Below are 18,281 nucleotides of genomic sequence, written 5' to 3'. Positions count from 1 at the left end.
CGGAGTGGCCGGCTGCCTGCTGAAATTCCGCATGGATCAGGATGCCTCCCACATGAAAAATGCCCCCACAGGCACCTGTGGCTGGTTTGACAGTGCCAAGTGCCTCCTGCCAACTGACATCTGGAACCTGGCCTGGTGACTTTTGTTTCTCTGGGGAAAGGCCATGGTTCATATCCTGAGCCTGGTGTCCTGCAGTGGCCGGCTGCCTGCTGAAATTCCGAACGGACCAGGATGCCGCCCAGATGAAAGGTACCACCAGAGGCAACTGTGTCAGGTTTGACAGTGCCAAGTGCCTCCTGCAAACTGACATCAGGAACCTGGCCTGGTGACTTTTGTTTGTCTGGTGAAAGGCCATGATTCTTTTCCGGAGTACGGTGGCCCGGAGTGGCCGGCTGCCTGCTGAAATTCCAAAAGGATAAGGATGCCTCCCAGACCGAAAGTACCACCCAAGGCAACTGTGGCTGGTTTGACAGTGCCAAGTGCCTCCTGCAAACAGACATCAGCGACCTGGCCTGCTGAGTTCTGTTTCTCTGGGGAAAGGCCATCGTTCCTCTCCAGGGCCCGGTGGCTCGAGTGAGAGGCTGCCTGCTGAAATTCCAAACAGATCAGGATACCTCCCAGATCGAAAGTACCACCAGAGGCAACTGTGGCTGGTTTGACAGTGCCAAGTGCCTCCTGCAAACTGACATCAGGAACCTGGCCTGGTGACTTTTGTTTCTCTGGGGAAAGGCCATGGTTCATGTCCAGGGCCTTGTGGCCAGGAGTGGCCGGCTGCCTGCTGAAATTCCGCACGGATGAGGATACATCCCAGTTGCAAGGTGCCCCCACAGGCAACTGCGTCTGGTTTGACAGTGCCAAGTGCCACCTGCAAACTGACATCAGGAACCTGGCCTGGTGACTTTTGTTTCTCTGGGGAAAGGCCATCATTCTTGTCTGGGGCCCAGAGTGGCCGGAGTGTCCGGCTGCCTGCTGAAATTCCACATGGATCAGGATGCCTCCCAGATGAAAAATGCCCCCACAGGCAACTGCGTCTGGTTTGACAGTGCCAAGTGCCTCCTGCAAACTGACATCAGGAACCTGGCCTGGTGACTTTTGTTTCTCTGGGGAAAGGCCATGGTTCATGTCCAGGGCCTTGTGGCCAGGAGTGGCCGGCTGCCTGCTGAAATTCCGCACGGATGAGGATAAATCCCAGTTGCAAGGTGCCCCCACAGGCAACTGCGTCTGGTTTGACATTGCCAAGTGCCACCTGCAAACTGACATCAGGAACCTGGCCTGGTGACTTTTGTTTCTCTGGGGAAAGGCCAACATTCTTTTCAGGGTACCGGTGGACGGAGTGGCCGACTGCCTGCTGAAATTCCGAACGGACCAGGATGCCGCCCAGATGAAAGGTACCACCAGAGGCAACTGTGTCAGGTTTGACAGTGCCAAGTGCCTCCTGCAAACTGACATCAGGAACCTGGCCTGGTGACTTTTGTTTCTCTGGGGAAAGGCCATGATTCTTTTCCGGGGTACGGTGGCCCGGAGTGGCCGGCTGCCTGCTGAAATTCCAAAAGGATCAGGATGCCTCCCAGACAGAAAGTACCACCCAAGGCAACTGTGGCTGGTTTGACAGTGCCAAGTGCCTCCTGCAAACAGACATCAGCGACCTGGCCTGCTGAGTTCTGTTTCTCTGGGGAAAGGCCATGGTTCCTCTCCAGGGCCCGGTGGCTCGAGTGGCAGGCTGCCTGCTGAAATTCCACATGGATCAGGAGGCCTCCCAGATGAAAGGTGCCCCCACAGGCAACTGCGGCTGGTTTGACAGTGCCAAGTGCCTCCTGCAAACTGACATCAGGAACCTGGCCTGGTGACTTTTATTTCTCTGGGTAAAGGCCATCATTCGTGTCCAGTGCCCCGCGGCCTGGAGTGGCCGGCTGCCTGCTGAAATTCCTCACGGTTGAGGATACCTCCCAGATGAAAGGTGCCCCCACAGGTAACTGTGGCTGGTTTGACAGTGCCAAGTGCCTCCTGCAAACTGACATCAGGAACCTGGCCTGGTGACTTTTGTTTCTCTGGGGAAAGTCCATGGTTCATGTCCATGGCCTGGGGGCCCGGAGTGGCCGGCTGCCTGCTGAAATTCTGCATGGATCAGGATGCCGCCGACATGGAAGGTGCCACCACAGGCAACTGTGGTTGGTTTGACACTGCCAAGTGCCTCCTGCAAACTGACATCAGGAACCTGGCCTGCTGACTTTTGTTTCTCTGGGGAAAGGCCATGGTTCATGTCCAGGGCCTGGTAGCCCGGAGTGGCCGGCTGCCTGCTGAAATTCCACACGGATCAGGACGCCTCCCAGATGAAAAATGCCCCCAGAGGAAACTGCGTCAGGTTTGACAGTGCCAAGTGCCTCCTGCAAACTGACATCAGGAACCTGGCCTGGTGACTTTTGTTTCTCTGGGGAAAGGCCATGGTTCTTTTCCGGAGTACGGTGGCCCGGAGTGGCGGGCTGCCTGCTGAAATTCCGCACGGATCAGGATGCCTCCCAGACCGAAAGTACCACCCAAGGCAAATGTGGCTGGTTTGACAGTGCCAAGTGCCTCCTGCAAACAGACATCAGCGACCTGGCCTGCTGAGTTCTGTTTCTCTGGGGAAAGGCCATCGTTCCTCTCCAGGGCCTGGGGGCTCGGAGTGGCCGGCTGCCTGCTGAAATTCCGCATGGATCAGGATGCCTCCCACATGAAAAATGCCCCCACAGGCACCTGTGGCTGGTTTGACAGTGCCAAGTGCCTCCTGCCAACTGACATCTGGAACCTGGCCTGGTGACTTTTGTTTCTCTGGGGAAAGGCCATGGTTCATATCCTGAGCCTGGTGTCCTGGAGTGGCCGGCTGCCTGCTGAAATTCCGAACGGACCAGGATGCCGCCCAGATGAAAGGTACCACCAGAGGCAACTGCGTCAGGTTTGACAGTGCCAAGTGCCTCCTGCAAACTGACATCAGGAACCTGGCCTGGTGACTTTTGTTTCTCTGGGGAAAGGCCATGATTCTTTTCCGGAGTACGGTGGCCCGGAGTGGCCGGCTGCCTGCTGAAATTCCAAAAGGATCAGGATGCCTCCCAGACCGAAAGTACCACCCAAGGCAACTGTGGCTGGTTTGACAGTGCCAAGTGCCTCCTGCAAACAGACATCAGCGACCTGGCCTGCTGAGTTCTGTTTCTCTGGGGAAAGGCCATGGTTCATGTCCAGGGCCCGGTGGCTCGAGTGAGAGGCTGCCTGCTGAAATTCCAAACGGATGAGGATGCCTCCCAGACCGAAAGTACCACCACAGGCAACTGTGGCTGGTTTGACAGTGCCAAGTGCCTCCTGCAAACAGACATCAGCGACCTGGCCTGCCGAGTTCTGTTTCTCTGGGGAAAGGACATCGTTCCTCTCCAGGGCCCGGTGGCTCGAGTGGCAGGCTGCCTGCTGAAATTCCACATGGATCAGGAGGCCTCCCAGATGAAAGGTGCCCCCACAGGCAACTGTGGCTGGTTTGACAGTGCCAAGTGCCTCCTGCCAACTGACATCAGGAACCTGGCCTGGTGACTTTTGTTTCTCTGGGGAAAGGCCATGGTTCATGTCCAGGGCCTTGTGGCCAGGAGTGGCCGGCTGCCTGCTGAAATTCCGCACGGATGAGGATACATCCCAGTTGCAAGGTGCCCCCACAGGCAACTGCGTCTGGTTTGACAGTGCCAAGTGCCACCTGCAAACTGACATCAGGAACCTGGCCTGGTGACTTTTGTTTCTCTGGGGAAAGGCCAACATTCTTTTCAGGGTACCGGTGGACGGAGTGGCCGACTGCCTGCTGAAATTCCGCACGGATCAGGATGCCTCCCAGACCGAAAGTACCACCCAAGGCAACTGTGGCTGGTTTGACAGTGCCAAGTGCCTCCTGCAAACTGACATCAGGAACCTGGCCTGGTGACTTTTATTTCTCTGGGGAAAGGCCATCATTCGTGTCCAGTGCCCCGCGGCCTGGAGTGGCCGGCTGCCTGCTGAAATTCCTCACGGTTGAGGATACCTCCCAGATGAAAGGTGCCCCCACAAGTAACTGTGGCTGGTTTGACAGTGCCAAGTGCCTCCTGCAAACTGACATCAGGAACCTGGCCTGGTGACTTTTGTTTCTCTGGGGAAAGTCCATGGTTCATGTCCATGGCCTGGGGGCCCCAGAGTGGCAGGCTGCCGGCTGAAATTCTGCATGGATCAGGATGCCGCCGAGATGGAAGGTGCCCCCAGAGGCAACTGTGGCTGGTTTGACAGTGCCAAGTGCCTCCTGCAAACTGACATCAGGAACCTGGCCTGGTGACTTTTGTTTCTCAGGGGAAAGGCCATGGTTCATGTCCAGGGCCTGGTAGCCCGGAGTGGCCGGCTGCCTGCTGAAATTCCATATGGATCAGGATGCCTCCCAGATGAAAAATGCCCCCAGAGGAAACTGCGTCAGGTTTGACAGTGCCAAGTGCCTCCTGCATACTGACATCAGGAACCTGGCCTGGTGACTTTTGTTTGTCTGGGGAAAGGCCATGTTTCATGTCCAGGGCCTCGGGGCTCGGAGTGGCCGGCTGCCTGCTGAAATTCCGCATGGATCAGGATGCCTCCCAGAGGAAAAATGCCCCCACAGGCAACTGCGTCTGGTTTGACAGTGCCAAGTGCCTCCTGCAAACTGACATCAGGAACCTGGCCTGGTGACTTTTGTTTCTGTGTGTAAAGGCCATCATTCTTTTCCAGGGTACGGTGGCCCGGAGTGGCCGGCTGCCTGCTGAAATTCCGCACGGATCAGGATGACTCCCAGACCGAAAGTACCACCCAAGGCAAATGTGGCTGGTTTGACAGTGCCAAGTGCCTCCTGCAAACAGACATCAGCGACCTGGCCTGCTGAGTTCTGTTTCTCTGGGGAAAGGCCATCGTTCCTCTCCAGGGCCCGGTGGCTCGAGTGGCAGGCTGCCTGCTGAAATTCCACATGGATCAGGATGCCTCCCAGATGAAAGGTGCCCCCACAGGCAACTGTGGCTGGTTTGACAGTGCCAAGTGCCACCTGCACACTGACATCAGGAACCTGGCCTGATGACTTTTGTTTCTCTGGGGAAAGGCCAACATTCTTTTCCGGGTACCGGTGGACGGAGTGGCCGACTGCCTGCTGAAATTCTGCACGGATCAGGATGCCTCCCAGACCGAAAGTACCACCCAAGGCAACTGCGGCTGGTTTGACAGTGCCAAGTGCCTCCTGCAAACTGACATCAGGAACCTGGCCTGGTGACTTTTGTTTCTGTGTGTAAAGGCCATGATTCTTTTCCGGGGTACGGTGGCCCGGAGTGGCGGGCTGCCTGCTGAAATTCCGCACGGATCAGGATGCCTCCCAGACCGAAAGTACCACCCAAGGCAAATGTGGCTGGTTTGACAGTGCCAAGTGCCTCCTGCAAACAGACAGCAGCGACCTGGCCTGCTGAGTTCTGTTTCTCTGGGGAAAGGCCATCGTTCCTCTCCAGGGCCTGGGGGCTCGGAGTGGCCGGCTGCCTGCTGAAATTCCGCATGGATCAGGATGCCTCCCACATGAAAAATGCCCCCACAGGCACCTGTGGCTGGTTTGACAGTGCCAAGTGCCTCCTGCCAACTGACATCTGGAACCTGGCCTGGTGACTTTTGTTTCTCTGGGGAAAGGCCATGGTTCATATCCTGAGCCTGGTGTCCTGCAGTGGCCGGCTGCCTGCTGAAATTCCGAACGGACCAGGATGCCGCCCAGATGAAAGGTACCACCAGAGGCAACTGTGTCAGGTTTGACAGTGCCAAGTGCCTCCTGCAAACTGACATCAGGAACCTGGCCTGGTGACTTTTGTTTCTCTGGGGAAAGGCCATGATTCTTTTCTGGGGTACGGTGGCCCGGAGTGGCCGGCTGCCTGCTGAAATTCCAAAAGGATCAGGATGCCTCCCAGACCGAAAGTACCACCACAGGCAACTGTGGCTGGTTTGACAGTGCCAAGTGCCTCCTGCAAACTGACATCAGGAACCTGGCCTGGTGACTTTTGTTTCTCTGGGGAAAGGCCATGGTTCATGTCCAGGGCCCGGTGGCTCGTGTGAGAGGCTGCCTGCTGAAATTCCAAACGGATCAGGATACCTCCCAGATCGAAAGTACCACCACAGGCAACTGTGGCTGGTTTGACAGTGCCAAGTGCCTCCTGCAAACTGACATCAGGAACCTGGCCTGGTGACTTTTGTTTCTCTGGGGAAAGGCCATGGTTCATGTCCAGGGCCTTGTGGCCAGGAGTGGCCGGCTGCCTGCTGAAATTCCGCACGGATGAGGATACATCCCAGTTGCAAGGTGCCCCCACAGGCAACTGCGTCTGGTTTGACAGTGCCAAGTGCCACCTGCAAACTGACATCAGGAACCTGGCCTGGTGACTTTTGTTTGTCTGGGGAAAGGCCATTATTCTTGTCCGGGTCCCGGTGGCCCGGACTGGCAGGCTGCCTGCTGAAATTCCAAAAGGATCAGGATACCTCCCAGATGCAAGGTGCCCCCACAGTCAACTGTGGCTGGTTTGACAGTGCCAAGTGCCTCCTGCAAACTGACATCAGGAACCTGGACTGGTGACTTTTGTTTCTCTGGGGAAAGGCCATGGTTCATGTCCAGGGCTTGGTGGCCCGGAGTGGCCGGCTGCCTGCTGAAATTCCAAATGGATCAGGATACCTCCCAGACCGAAAGTACCACCAGAGGCAACTGTGGCTGGTTTGACAGTGCCAAGTGCCTCCTGCAAACTGACATCAGGAACCTGGCCTGGTGACTTTTGTTTCTCTGGGGAAAGGCCATCATTCTTGTCCGGGGCCCAGAGTGGCCGGAGTGTCCGGCTGCCTGCTGAAATTCCACATGGATCAGGATGCCTCCCAGATGAAAAATGCCCCCACAGGCAACTGCGTCTGGTTTGACAGTGCCAAGTGCCTCCTGCAAACTGACATCAGGAACCTGGCCTGGTGACTTTTGTTTCTCTGGGGAAAGGCCATGGTTCATGTCCAGGGCCTTGTGGCCAGGAGTGGCCGGCTGCCTGCTGAAATTCCGCACGGATGAGGATACATCCCAGTTGCAAGGTGCCCCCACAGGCAACTGCGTCTGGTTTGACAGTGCCAAGTGCCACCTGCAAACTGACATCAGGAACCTGGCCTGGTGACTTTTGTTTCTCTGGGGAAAGGCCAACATTCTTTTCAGGGTACCGGTGGACGGAGTGGCCGACTGCCTGCTGAAATTCCGCACGGATCAGGATGCCTCCCAGACCGAAAGTACCACCCAAGGCAACTGTGGCTGGTTTGACAGTGCCAAGTGCCTCCTGCAAACTGACATCAGGAACCTGGCCTGGTGACTTTTATTTCTCTGGGGAAAGGCCATCATTCGTGTCCAGTGCCCCGCGGCCTGGAGTGGCCGGCTGCCTGCTGAAATTCCTCACGGTTGAGGATACCTCCCAGATGAAATGTGCCCCCACAAGTAACTGTGGCTGGTTTGACAGTGCCAAGTGCCTCCTGCAAACTGACATCAGGAACCTGGCCTGGTGACTTTTGTTTCTCTGGGGAAAGTTCATGGTTCATGTCCATGGCCTGGGGGCCCCAGAGTGGCAGGCTGCCGGCTGAAATTCTGCATGGATCAGGATGCCGCCGAGATGGAAGGTGCCCCCAGAGGCAACTGTGGCTGGTTTGACAGTGCCAAGTGCCTCCTGCAAACTGACATCAGGAACCTGGCCTGGTGACTTTTGTTTCTCAGGGGAAAGGCCATGGTTCATGTCCAGGGCCTGGTAGCCCGGAGTGTCCGGCTGCCTGCTGAAATTCCATATGGATCAGGATGCCTCCCAGATGAAAAATGCCCCCAGAGGAAACTGCGTCAGGTTTGACAGTGCCAAGTGCCTCCTGCAAACTGACATCAGGAACCTGGCCTGGTGACTTTTGTTTCTCTGGGGAAAGGCCATGTTTCAAGTCCAGGGCCTCGGGGCTCGGAGTGGCCGGCTGCCTGCTGAAATTCCGCACGGATCAGGATGCCTCCCAGACCGAAAGTACCACCCAAGGCAAATGTGGCTGGTTTGACAGTGCCAAGTGCCTCCTGCAAACAGACATCAGCGACCTGGCCTGCTGAGTTCTGTTTCTCTGGGGAAAGGCCATCGTTCCTCTCCAGGGCCCGGTGGCTCGAGTGGCAGGCTGCCTGCTGAAATTCCACATGGATCAGGATGCCTCCCAGATGAAAGGTGCCCCCACAGGCAACTGTGGCTGGTTTGACAGTGCCAAGTGCCACCTGCAAACTGACATCAGGAACCTGGCCTGGTGACTTTTGTTTCTCTGGGGAAAGGCCAACATTCTTTTCCGGGTACCGGTGGACGGAGTGGCCGACTGCCTGCTGAAATTCTGCACGGATCAGGATGCCTCCCAGACCGAAAGTACCACCCAAGGCAACTGCGGCTGGTTTGACAGTGCCAAGTGCCTCCTGCAAACTGACATCAGGAACCTGGCCTGGTGACTTTTGTTTCTGTGTGTAAAGGCCATGATTCTTTTCCGGGGTACGGTGGCCCGGAGTGGCGGGCTGCCTGCTGAAATTCCGCACGGATCAGGATGCCTCCCAGACCGAAAGTACCACCCAAGGCAAATGTGGCTGGTTTGACAGTGCCAAGTGCCTCCTGCAAACAGACATCAGCGACCTGGCCTGCTGAGTTCTGTTTCTCTGGGGAAAGGCCATCGTTCCTCTCCAGGGCCTGGGGGCTCGGAGTGGCCGGCTGCCTGCTGAAATTCCGCATGGATCAGGATGCCTCCCACATGAAAAATGCCCCCACAGGCACCTGTGGCTGGTTTGACAGTGCCAAGTGCCTCCTGCCAACTGACATCTGGAACCTGGCCTGGTGACTTTTGTTTCTCTGGGGAAAGGCCATGGTTCATATCCTGAGCCTGGTGTCCTGCAGTGGCCGGCTGCCTGCTGAAATTCCGAACGGACCAGGATGCCGCCCAGATGAAAGGTACCACCAGAGGCAACTGTGTCAGGTTTGACAGTGCCAAGTGCCTCCTGCAAACTGACATCAGGAACCTGGCCTGGTGACTTTTGTTTCTCTGGGGAAAGGCCATGATTCTTTTCCGGAGTACGGTGGCCCGGAGTGGCCGGCTGCCTGCTGAAATTCCAAAAGGATCAGGATGCCTCCCAGACCGAAAGTACCACCCAAGGCAACTGTGGCTGGTTTGACAGTGCCAAGTGCCTCCTGCAAACAGACATCAGCGACCTGGCCTGCTGAGTTCTGTTTCTCTGGGGAAAGGCCATGGTTCATGTCCAGGGCCCGGTGGCTCGAGTGAGAGGCTGCCTGCTGAAATTCCAAACGGATCAGGATACCTCCCAGATCGAAAGTACCACCACAGGCAACTGTGGCTGGTTTGACAGTGCCAAGTGCCTCCTGCAAACTGACATCAGGAACCTGGCCTGGTGACTTTTGTTTCTCTGGGGAAAGGCCATGGTTCATGTCCAGGGCCTTGTGGCCAGGAGTGGCCGGCTGCCTGCTGAAATTCCGCACGGATGAGGATACATCCCAGTTGCAAGGTGCCCCCACAGGCAACTGCGTCTGGTTTGACAGTGCCAAGTGCCACCTGCAAACTGACATCAGGAACCTGGCCTGGTGACTTTTGTTTGTCTGGGGAAAGGCCATTATTCTTGTCCGGGTCCCGGTGGCCCGGACTGGCAGGCTGCCTGCTGAAATTCCAAATGGATCAGGATACCTCCCAGACCGAAAGTACCACCAGAGGCAACTGTGGCTGGTTTGACAGTGCCAAGTGCCTCCTGAAAACTGACATCAGGAACCTGGCCTGGTGACTTTTGTTTCTCTGGGGAAAGGCCATCATTCTTGTCCGGGGCCCAGAGTGGCCGGAGTGTCCGGCTGCCTGCTGAAATTCCACATGGATCAGGATGCCTCCCAGATGAAAAATGCCCCCACAGGCAACTGCGTCTGGTTTGACAGTGCCAAGTGCCTCCTGCAAACTGACATCAGGAACCTGGCCTGGTGACTTTTGTTTCTCTGGGGAAAGGCCATGGTTCATGTCCAGGGCCTGGTAGCCCGGAGTGGCCGGCTGCCTGCTGAAATTCCGCACGGATGAGGATACATCCCAGTTGCAAGGTGCCCCCACAGGCAACTGCGTCTGGTTTGACAGTGCCAAGTGCCACCTGCAAACTGACATCAGGAACCTGGCCTGGTGACTTTTGTTTCTCTGGGGAAAGGCCAACATTCTTTTCAGGGTACCGGTGGACGGAGTGGCCGACTGCCTGCTGAAATTCCGCACGGATCAGGATGCCTCCCAGACCGAAAGTACCACCCAAGGCAACTGTGGCTGGTTTGACAGTGCCAAGTGCCTCCTGCAAACTGACATCAGGAACCTGGCCTGGTGACTTTTATTTCTCTGGGGAAAGGCCATCATTGGTGTCCAGTGCCCCGCGGCCTGGAGTGGCCGGCTGCCTGCTGAAATTCCTCACGGTTGAGGATACCTCCCAGATGAAAGGTGCCCCCACAAGTAACTGTGGCTGGTTTGACAGTGCCAAGTGCCTCCTGCAAACTGACATCAGGAACCTGGCCTGGTGACTTTTGTTTCTCTGGGGAAAGGCCATGGTTCATGTCCAGGGCCTTGTGGCCAGGAGTGGCCGGCTGCCTGCTGAAATTCCGCACGGATGAGGATACATCCCAGTTGCAAGGTGCCCCCACAGGCAACTGCGTCTGGTTTGACAGTGCCAAGTGCCACCTGCAAACTGACATCAGGAACCTGGCCTGGTGACTTTTGTTTCTCTGGGGAAAGGCCAACATTCTTTTCCGGGTACCGGTGGACGGAGTGGCCGACTGCCTGCTGAAATTCTGCACGGATCAGGATGCCTCCCAGACCGAAAGTACCACCCAAGGCAACTGCGGCTGGTTTGACAGTGCCAAGTGCCTCCTGCAAACTGACATCAGGAACCTGGCCTGGTGACTTTTGTTTCTCTGGGGAAAGGCCATGGTTCAGGTCCAGGGCCTTGTGGCCAGGAGTGGCCGGCTGCCTGCTGAAATTCCGCACGGATGAGGATACATGCCAGTTGCAAGGTGCCCCCACAGGCAACTGTGGCTGGTTTGACAGTGCCAAGTGCCTCCTGCAAACTGACATCAGGAACCTGGCCTGGTGACTTTTGTTTCTCTGGGGAAAGGCCATGGTTCATGTCCAGGGCCTTGTGGCCAGGAGTGGCCGGCTGCCTGCTGAAATTCCGCACGGATGAGGATACATCCCAGTTGCAAGGTGCCCCCACAGGCAACTGCGTCTGGTTTGACAGTGCCAAGTGCCTCCTGCAAACTGACATCAGGAACCTGGCCTGGTGTTTTTTGTTTCTCTGGGGAAAGGCCATGGTTCATGTCCAGGGCCTTGTGGCCAGGAGTGGCCGGCTGCCTGCTGAAATTCCGCACGGATGAGGATACATCCCAGTTGCAAGGTGCCCCCACAGGCAACTGCGTCTCGTTTGACAGTGCCAAGTGCCACCTGCAAACTGACATCAGGAACCTGGCCTGGTGACTTTTGTTTCTCTGGGGAAAGGCCAACATTCTTTTCCGGGTACCGGTGGACGGAGTGGCCGGCTGCCTGCTGAAATTCCAAAAGGATCAGGATGCCTCCCAGACCGAAAGTACCACCCAAGGCACCTGTGGCTGGTTTGACAGTGCCAAGTGCCTCCTGCAAACAGACATCAGCGACCTGGCCTGCTAAGTTCTGTTTCTCTGGGGAAAGGCCATCGTTCCTCTCCAGGGCCCGGTGGCTCGAGTGGCAGGCTGCCTGCTGAAATTCCACATGGATCAGGAGGCCTCCCAGATGAAAGGTGCCCCCACAGGCAACTGTGGCTGGTTTGACAGTGCCAAGTGCCTCCTGCAAACTGACATCAGGAACCTGGCCTGGTGATTTTTATTTCTCTGGGTAAAGGCCATCATTCGTGTCCAGTGCCCCGCGGCCTGGAGTGGCCGGCTGCCTGCTGAAATTCCTCACGGTTGAGGATACCTCCCAGATGAAAGGTGCCCCCACAGGTAACTGTGGCTGGTTTGACAGTGCCAAGTGCCTCCTGCAAACTGACATCAGGAACCTGGCCTGGTGACTTTTGTTTCTCTGGGGAAAGTCCATGGTTCATGTCCATGGCCTGGGGGCGCGGAGTGGCCGGCTGCCTGCTGAAATTCTGCATGGATCAGGATGCCGCCGACATGGAAGGTGCCACCACAGGCAACTGTGGCTGGTTTGACACTGCCAAGTGCCTCCTGCAAACTGACATCAGGAACCTGGCCTGCTGACTTTTGTTTCTCAGGGGAAAGGCCATCGTTCCTTTCCAGGGCCCGCTGGCCCGGAGTGGCCGGCTGCCGGCTGAAATTCCACACGGATCAGGATGCCTCCCAGATGAAAAATGCCCCCAGAGGAAACTGCGTCAGGTTTGACAGTGCCAAGTGCCTCCTGCAAACTGACATCAGGAACCTGGCCTGGTGACTTTTGTTTCTCTGGGGAAAGGCCATGGTTCATGTCCAGGGCCTGGGGGCTCGGAGTGGCCGGCTGCCTGCTGAAATTCCGCATGGATCAGGATGCCTCCCAGATGAAAAATGCCCCCACAGGCAACTGCGTCTGGTTTGACAGTGCCAAGTGACTCCTGCAAACTGACATCAGGAACCTGGCCTGGTGACTTTTGTTTCTGTGTGTAAAGGCCATCATTCTTTTCCAGGGCCCGCTGGCCCGGAGTGGCCGGCTGCCGGCTGAAATTCCACACGGATCAGGATGCCTCCCAGATGAAAAATGCCCCCAGAGGAAACTGCGTCAGGTTTGACAGTGCCAAGTGCCTCCTGCAAACTGACATCAGGAACCTGGCCTGGTGACTTTTGTTTCTCTGGGGAAAGGCCATGGTTCATGTCCAGGGCCTGGGGGCTCGGAGTGGCCGGCTGCCTGCTGAAATTCCGCATGGATCAGGATGCCTCCCAGATGAAAAATGCCCCCACAGGCAACTGCGTCTGGTTTGACAGTGCCAAGTGACTCCTGCAAACTGACATCAGGAACCTGGCCTGGTGACTTTTGTTTCTGTGTGTAAAGGCCATCATTCTTTTCCAGGGTACGGTGGCCCGGAGTGGCGGGCTGCCTGCTGAAATTCCGCACGGATGAGGATGCCTCCCAGACCGAAAGTACCACCCAAGGCAAATGTGGCTGGTTTGACAGTGCCAAGTGCCTCCTGCAAACAGACATCAGCGACCTGGCCTGCTGAGTTCTGTTTCTCTGGGGAAAGGCCATCGTTCCTCTCCAGGGCCCGGTGGCTCGAGTGGCAGGCTGCCTGCTGAAATTCCACATGGATCAGGATGCCTCCCAGATGAAAGGTGCCACCACAGGCAACTGTGGCTGGTTTGACAGTGCCAAGTGCCTCCTGCAAACTGACATCAGAAACCTGGCCTGGTGACTTTTATTTCTCTGGGTAAAGGCCATCATTCGTGTCCAGTGCCCCGCGGCCTGGAGTGGCCGGCTGCCTGCTGAAATTCCTCACGGTTGAGGATACCTCCCAGATGAAAGGTGCCCCCACAGGTAACTGTGGCTGGTTTGACAGTGCCAAGTGCCTCCTGCAAACTGACATCAGGAACCTGGCCTGCTGACTTTTGTTTCTCTGGGGAAAGGCCATGGTTCCTGTCCATGGCCTGGGGGCCCGGAGTGGCCGGCTGCCTGCTGAAATTCTGCATGGATCCGGATGCCGCCGAGATGGAAGGTGCCACCACAGGCAACTGTGGCAGGTTTGACACTGCCAAGTGCCTCCTGCAAACTGACATCAGGAACCTGGCCTGGTGACTTTTGTTTCTCTGGGGAAAGGCCATGGTTCATGTCCAGGGCCTGGGGGCTCGGAGTGGCCGGATGCCTGCTGAAATTCCACATGGATCAGGATGCCTCCCAGATGAAAAATGCCCCCAGAGGAAACTGAGTCAGGTTTGACAGTGCCAAGTGCCTCCTGCAAACTGACATCAGGAACCTGACCTGGTGACTTTTGTTTCTCTGGGGAAAGGCCATGGTTCATGTCCAGGGCCTGGTGGCTCGGAGTGGCCGGCTGCCTGCTGAAATTCCGCATGGATCAGGATGCCTCCCACATGAAAAATGCCCCCACAGGCACCTGTGGCTGGTTTGACAGTGCCAAGTGCCTCCTGCCAACTGACATCTGGAACCTGGCCTGGTGACTTTTGTTTCTCTGGGGAAAGGCCATGGTTTATATCCTGAGCCTGGTGTCCTGGAGTGGCCGGCAGCCTGCTGAAATTCTGGACGGACCAGGATGCCGCCCAGATGAAAGGTAACACCAGAGGCAACTGCGTCTGGTTTGACAGTGCCAAGTGCCTCCTGCAAACTGACATCAGGAACCTGGCCTGGTGACTTTTGTTTCTCTGGGGAAAGGCCATGATTCTTTTCCGGGGTACGGTGGCCCGGAGTGGCCGGCTGCCTGCTGAAATTCCGCATGGATCAGGATGCCTCCCAGACCGAAAGTACCACCCAAGGCAACTGTGGCTGGTTTGACAGTGCCAAGTGCCTCCTGCAAACAGACATCAGCGACCTGGCCTGCTGAGTTCTGTTTCTCTGGGGAAAGGCCATGGTTCCTCTCCAGGGCCCGGTGGCTCGAGTGGCAGGCTGCCTGCTGAAATTCCACATGGATCAGGAGGCCTCCCAGATGAAAGGTGCCCCCACAGGCAACTGTGGCTGGTTTGACAGTGCCAAGTGCCTCCTGCAAACTGACATCAGGAACCTGGCCTGGTGACTTTTATTTCTCTGGGTAAAGGCCATCATTCGTGTCCAGTGCCCCGCGGCCTGGAGTGGCCGGCTGCCTGCTGAAATTCCTCACGGTTGAGGATACCTCCCAGATGAAAGGTGCCCCCACAGGTAACTGTGGCTGGTTTGACAGTGCCAAGTGCCTCCTGCAAACTGACATCAGGAACCTGGCCTGGTGACTTTTGTTTCTCTGGGGAAAGTCCATGGTTCATGTCCATGGCCTGGGGGCCCGGAGTGGCCGGCTGCCTGCTGAAATTCTGCATGGATCAGGATGCCGCCGAGATGGAAGGTGCCACCACAGGCAACTGCGTCTGGTTTGACAGTGCCAAGTGCCACCTGCAAACTGACATCAGGAACCTGGCCTGGTGACTTTTGTTTCTCTGGGGAAAGGCCAACATTCTTTTCCGGGTACCGGTGGACGGAGTGGCCGACTGCCTGCTGAAATTCTGCACGGATCAGGATGCCTCCCAGACCGAAAGTACCACCCAAGGCAACTGCGGCTGGTTTGACAGTGCCAAGTGCCTCCTGCAAACTGACATCAGGAACCTGGCCTGGTGACTTTTGTTTCTCTGGGGAAAGGCCATGGTTCAGGTCCAGGGCCTTGTGGCCAGGAGTGGCCGGCTGCCTGCTGAAATTCCGCACGGATGAGGATACATGCCAGTTGCAAGGTGCCCCCACAGGCAACTGTGGCTGGTTTGACAGTGCCAAGTGCCTCCTGCAAACTGACATCAGGAACCTGGCCTGGTGACTTTTGTTTCTCTGGGGAAAGGCCATGGTTCATGTCCAGGGCCTTGTGGCCAGGAGTGGCCGGCTGCCTGCTGAAATTCCGCACGGATGAGGATACATCCCAGTTGCAAGGTGCCCCCACAGGCAACTGCGTCTGGTTTGACAGTGCCAAGTGCCTCCTGCAAACTGACATCAGGAACCTGGCCTGGTGTTTTTTGTTTCTCTGGGGAAAGGCCATGGTTCATGTCCAGGGCCTTGTGGCCAGGAGTGGCCGGCTGCCTGCTGAAATTCCGCACGGATGAGGATACATCCCAGTTGCAAGGTGCCCCCACAGGCAACTGCGTCTCGTTTGACAGTGCCAAGTGCCACCTGCAAACTGTCATCAGGAACCTGGCCTGGTGACTTTTGTTTCTCTGGGGAAAGGCCAACATTCTTTTCCGGGTACCGGTGGACGGAGTGGCCGGCTGCCTGCTGAAATTCCAAAAGGATCAGGATGCCTCCCAGACCGAAAGTACCACCCAAGGCACCTGTGGCTGGTTTGACAGTGCCAAGTGCCTCCTGCAAACAGACATCAGCGACCTGGCCTGCTAAGTTCTGTTTCTCTGGGGAAAGGCCATCGTTCCTCTCCAGGGCCCGGTGGCTCGAGTGGCAGGCTGCCTGCTGAAATTCCACATGGATCAGGAGGCCTCCCAGATGAAAGGTGCCCCCACAGGCAACTGTGGCTGGTTTGACAGTGCCAAGTGCCTCCTGCAAACTGACATCAGGAACCTGGCCTGGTGATTTTTATTTCTCTGGGTAAAGGCCATCATTCGTGTCCAGTGCCCCGCGGCCTGGAGTGGCCGGCTGCCTGCTGAAATTCCTCACGGTTGAGGATACCTCCCAGATGAAAGGTGCCCCCACAGGTAACTGTGGCTGGTTTGACAGTGCCAAGTGCCTCCTGCAAACTGACATCAGGAACCTGGCCTGGTGACTTTTGTTTCTCTGGGGAAAGTCCATGGTTCATGTCCATGGCCTGGGGGCGCGGAGTGGCCGGCTGCCTGCTGAAATTCTGCATGGATCAGGATGCCGCCGACATGGAAGGTGCCACCACAGGCAACTGTGGCTGGTTTGACACTGCCAAGTGCCTCCTGCAAACTGACATCAGGAACCTGGCCTGCTGACTTTTGTTTCTCAGGGGAAAGGCCATCGTTCCTTTCCAGGGCCCGCTGGCCCGGAGTGGCCGGCTGCCGGCTGAAATTCCACACGGATCAGGATGCCTCCCAGATGAAAAATGCCCCCAGAGGAAACTGCGTCAGGTTTGACAGTGCCAAGTGCCTCCTGCAAACTGACATCAGGAACCTGGCCTGGTGACTTTTGTTTCTCTGGGGAAAGGCCATGGTTCATGTCCAGGGCCTGGGGGCTCGGAGTGGCCGGCTGCCTGCTGAAATTCCGCATGGATCAGGATGCCTCCCAGATGAAAAATGCCCCCACAGGCAACTGCGTCTGGTTTGACAGTGCCAAGTGACTCCTGCAAACTGACATCAGGAACCTGGCCTGGTGACTTTTGTTTCTGTGTGTAAAGGCCATCATTCTTTTCCAGGGCCCGCTGGCCCGGAGTGGCCGGCTGCCGGCTGAAATTCCACACGGATCAGGATGCCTCCCAGATGAAAAATGCCCCCAGAGGAAACTGCGTCAGGTTTGACAGTGCCAAGTGCCTCCTGCAAACTGACATCAGGAACCTGGCCTGGTGACTTTTGTTTCTCTGGGGAAAGGCCATGGTTCATGTCCAGGGCCTGGGGGCTCGGAGTGGCCGGCTGCCTGCTGAAATTCCGCATGGATCAGGATGCCTCCCAGATGAAAAATGCCCCCACAGGCAACTGCGTCTGGTTTGACAGTGCCAAGTGACTCCTGCAAACTGACATCAGGAACCTGGCCTGGTGACTTTTGTTTCTGTGTGTAAAGGCCATCATTCTTTTCCAGGGTACGGTGGCCCGGAGTGGCGGGCTGCCTGCTGAAATTCCGCACGGATGAGGATGCCTCCCAGACCGAAAGTACCACCCAAGGCAAATGTGGCTGGTTTGACAGTGCCAAGTGCCTCCTGCAAACAGACATCAGCGACCTGGCCTGCTGAGTTCTGTTTCTCTGGGGAAAGGCCATCGTTCCTCTCCAGGGCCCGGTGGCTCGAGTGGCAGGCTGCCTGCTGAAATTCCACATGGATCAGGATGCCTCCCAGATGAAAGGTGCCACCACAGGCAACTGTGGCTGGTTTGACAGTGCCAAGTGCCTCCTGCAAACTGACATCAGAAACCTGGCCTGGTGACTTTTATTTCTCTGGGTAAAGGCCATCATTCGTGTCCAGTGCCCCGCGGCCTGGAGTGGCCGGCTGCCTGCTGAAATTCCTCACGGTTGAGGATACCTCCCAGATGAAAGGTGCCCCCACAGGTAACTGTGGCTGGTTTGACAGTGCCAAGTGCCTCCTGCAAACTGACATCAGGAACCTGGCCTGCTGACTTTTGTTTCTCTGGGGAAAGGCCATGGTTCCTGTCCATGGCCTGGGGGCCCGGAGTGGCCGGCTGCCTGCTGAAATTCTGCATGGATCCGGATGCCGCCGAGATGGAAGGTGCCACCACAGGCAACTGTGGCAGGTTTGACACTGCCAAGTGCCTCCTGCAAACTGACATCAGGAACCTGGCCTGGTGACTTTTGTTTCTCTGGGGAAAGGCCATGGTTCATGTCCAGGGCCTGGGGGCTCGGAGTGGCCGGATGCCTGCTGAAATTCCACATGGATCAGGATGCCTCCCAGATGAAAA

The sequence above is a fragment of the Passer domesticus genome, chromosome 9 (assembly GCF_036417665.1).
Source record: "Passer domesticus isolate bPasDom1 chromosome 9, bPasDom1.hap1, whole genome shotgun sequence".
NCBI lineage: Eukaryota > Metazoa > Chordata > Aves > Passeriformes > Passeridae > Passer > Passer domesticus.
Note: the sequence above shows the minus strand (reverse complement) of the source record.